Source organism: Vulpes lagopus, chromosome 14 (assembly GCF_018345385.1).
Source record: "Vulpes lagopus strain Blue_001 chromosome 14, ASM1834538v1, whole genome shotgun sequence".
NCBI classification, from domain to species: Eukaryota; Metazoa; Chordata; class Mammalia; order Carnivora; family Canidae; genus Vulpes; species Vulpes lagopus.
In genome coordinates this window covers 32,353,412-32,357,269 of record NC_054837.1, presented here as the reverse complement: position 1 = coordinate 32,357,269, position 3,858 = coordinate 32,353,412, and the positions used below count along the sequence as shown (strand labels likewise).

The window sequence follows — 3,858 nt, the reverse complement described above, 5'->3', positions numbered from 1 at the left end:
ACCTACTAGATGCCAGGAGTCTAAAGGCACAGACGTGATCCAATGAGCTGCTAGGGTATCTCCGCCAAGGTACTGAGTCTTGATGCTTGAGGAGCCTACCTATAAGAGCTATGTTCTAGAACACAGTGTCCTTTGGTCCTGAAACAGCCCATGCAATTAGAAATAGAGACATGAATGGCAAAGAACGGTGTGTTGACAAAAGTATTTTACAAAGCCCCATATTTTCACAGACTTTGATGTTCTTTAAAAGAAATGCATTAACTTCTCCTATCAGAAAGAGTGTAGCTATTTATTTATTTATTTATTTATTTTTTGAGGAACTAAAAAGGAATTTGTTTTTTGAGGGGAAGAGGGTGCAAGCAATGTAAAAGTCAAAAGCTTATCTGGCTTTCACTGACTTCTTTCTCTGCTTCTCAAATAGGGGTTGGATTTTATTTGTACATTTTCTGAGGGTACTGATCTGCTGGTGGAATCCGTTCTATAGGGAAGCTGTGGGACAGATTCCTTAAGAGACTCTTCGAGAGAACTCTCATTGGAGTGTCGTCAATGTTGCCTACTTCTTGCCCACCTGCTTCATGGGTATTACAGAATAGACGTTGTATGTAGTGAAGAGCCCAGCACGTGGTGAAAAGAAGCTCTAGAAGAAGCTTCACTTTGCCATCTCAGCACTGGTCTCAGTCCTACATTATTTTGTCCACGGACAGAGGATCTTTTTGATTTTCCGAAACCCATGAGTCCTCTCAGTCCTCCCTTGTCAAGTAGACTCTATTCCTAGCAACTGGTAAAACGTCAACATCATGGTCTCCATGGCATGTCCCATTTGAGGTGGCGTTGCAGTGAGGTCTGTTGAAACCCTGGCCAGAGGTGCAGCGGCAGCGGCAGGGACGGTGGCTGGCTGGGATGCACAGCCAGTGAGCCGAGTGCAGCCTTCTAAAGTCATTCTTGTGGTTTATAAAGCTAGTTTCAGCCCAATTTCTAAAGATCCTAAGCCCCTGAAACATCAAAATCTTTCTGGTTTGTGCATGAAAGCCCTCAATGGTTTATCTCGTCTTCATGCCTTTGATCGTTGTTTCCTGGGTCTCTCCTGGCAGCAGCCTGACTGTGAGACTGTGCAGAGCAGACGCGGGACCCTGACTTTTCCTGGAGACTCACCCAACTCTGCACTGTGAACATATGTTCCTGTGCTGCATGGAGAGATGTTCTACAGAGAGTGGGACACCCCGGCGTTGGACCCAATCCACCAGAGTTCTTTCTCCGCTGCTTATGGGTTGTACGACCTGCGCAGGACCCTCCTGCCTCTGTGCCTCAGTTTCCACACTTGTCAGAGATAACCTGCCAACAGCAACCTCCCTGATTACTGAAAGGACGAAATGAAGTCAAATCCTTAAGGAGCACACCCCAAATGTCCAGTGCGTGGTCACTGGGGTGGGGGAGCCGAGGGTGGGTGATACTGGAAAGTTCTGTCACATTTCAGCTCTCCACAGTGAATGAAACCAAGAGAGTGTGTTGTTAGCAAGAATATTTCACCGTATTTCAGACTTTCACAAAGAGCAACGATGGATAAGAGAGCAAACAAAATTTCATATTTCTATCCTTGGGTGGCGAATCCTAGCACGCTGGCCCTAGTAGAGCTGTACCCTAGTTTATTTTGACTTTTCATTTATTCTAATTTAAACTGAGAGAGGAGGCCACTCTATGACGGCGATCTGAAATTTATAATAATTGCCATGTTGGGGAACCCTGGGTGGTGCAGCGGTTTAGCGCCTGCCTTTGGCCCAGGGCACGATCTTGGAGACCCGGGATCGAATCCCACGTCGGGCTCCCGGTGCATGGAGCCTGCTTCTCCCTCTGCCTGTGTCTCTGCCTCTCTCTCTCTCTCTCTCTCTCTCTCTCTCTCTGTGACTATCATAAATAAATTTTTAAAAATTAAAAAAAAAAATAATTGCCATGTTGGTAACTCAGTCAAACCTAGAAGTCCCCTGAATACAAATGGCATCCATCTATGATGCTTACTTACCCACATCACACTGTAATTTTGTGTTGAAATGGTCAGATGTCAGCAATTTCACATGGGACAGTCTTACTAGTAGTCCCAGAACTAAACAGAGAGAGGGCCCCCCAATACTGAGTAAAAACCGCATCATTTTATCTAGGGCAGACTCTCCTGAAATCTGATTCCAGTACTGACTTCATCTTCATATATTCGCCCTACCATTGAGAGCTCATTTTTGTTCCTCAAAGAGCCTTCTGGAATTCTCTGAGCAGTCACACACCCAGGACCCCCATCCTATCAATTTGCCTAATTTGACAAACATCTGATCCTCCTAGGGGATGGTCCCATGAGGTGAATTTAGCAGACTGCTTAGCTCACGGGTGTCTGTGTCTTGCTCTAAATATCCCCTTAGAAGTGCAAATGCGCCAGCAAGCCACAGCGCACGGTGTGTGAGCCGCAGTTCTGGAGCACTAACACATTTAGCTGCAGGGCTCGACTCCGCACGTCTGTCAGAATTAGATCTTTTCTGCCTGCAGCATTTGAGCTGTTGAAGCAGGTAACGGCCTACACCTAGAAGAACGTACATAGGGAAATGTTCACAGAATATCATAATGTGAAATGCCAGGACCATTTAAGCACAAACGTGGGAGCGCTGCCAGCTTCCCTCTGCAAGGGGCACAGACCGAGAGCTCGGGTTCAGACGGGCAGGGTTGTCTGCACGCGGCTGCATTAGTGAGAGGTGCACAAACCAGAGAGACCCAGGCACCTTCTGCTCCTGCTGCTCCTCCTGAGCCACCCGGCATCTACCCATCCCACTGACCACCTGCATACACTCACTATGGGTCCCCTTCACCTCCTGCAGGAGCCCCTGGGTGGTGCTCGCAAGGACCCTTGGCCACGCTGGCCCCTGCCCCGCTGAGCAGCCTGGACAGCCCGCAGCTGCGCAGGAGCCAGGCCCTCTGAAACCCGCTTGTTAGATGGATTCATTCATCGTCCACAGTGTCCCAAGTTTCCAGCTCCCCGTGTCTGTAGGCGTTAGAAAGTGGCAGGCTCAGGATTCAAACTTAGGGAGTTATTTTTACAGCCAAAAGCTGGGAACAGAGGTGCCAGCAGGACCCTGGGAGGGGCTTTCAAAAGAGATAGCCAGTTGAGGGAACTGGGGGATGGTGACCAAAGATGTCACAGTGGGGCCTCCGGGCAGAGAGGACCCCATCAGGATGGTGTGCTGCTCCGTCTGTCCCAGAAAAGCACAGGCTCCCGCCTCCCCTCCCCTTCTTCTTTCCTTCACACCTGCTCCTTTCAACAGAGATTTTTAAATGAATGGAGAGCTCACTCCTCGGAGGGAATACAATTATGATAGATTTCTCTCACTTAACACCTCTCTTTTCAAGTTCAAAGCATTTCCTCAAATGCTCTTGGTTGTTCTCTTTGGTTTTTCTTTTGAATAGGAATGTTTCCCCTAGGCCACCTGTGTTGTAGGCTTCCTTAGGACGTGCTGAATGCATGCAAATAGCAGCCATTTGTTACTACCTCCCCGGTTGTACTGTCTCTCAGAAGTATCCTTTGTATGTATGTACAGCATCTGGTTAAGAAATCACGTCAGCGTGCAGAATGGGCCAGGTCTGGCTCCACCTCCTCTCAGCATAGAAAAGGTTATTAATAGACTGTGGAGACAGTAAGGCTTACAAGCAGCGGGGTTGCCCGGGACACGTCTGGCTCCCTTTCTGGTCATCATAAGGGGCCTGCAGGCCACCTTGAAAAAGGTTGACATTCAGGAAATATTGGTTGAACTTCATTCTACTGCCCAGGACTTTTCTAGTTGCCAGTGACAGAAATGCTTCCAGAAACCACTAAGAACCAGAGTT

The 3,858-nt window shown here is 48.2% G+C and overlaps 1 pseudogene; it reads right to left on the bottom strand.

The window, feature by feature from the left end:
* Positions 1 to 553: 553 nt before the first annotated feature.
* On the bottom strand, positions 554 to 940 carry LOC121475340 (annotated as a pseudogene).
* Between the last annotated feature and the right edge of the window lie 2,918 nt (positions 941 to 3,858).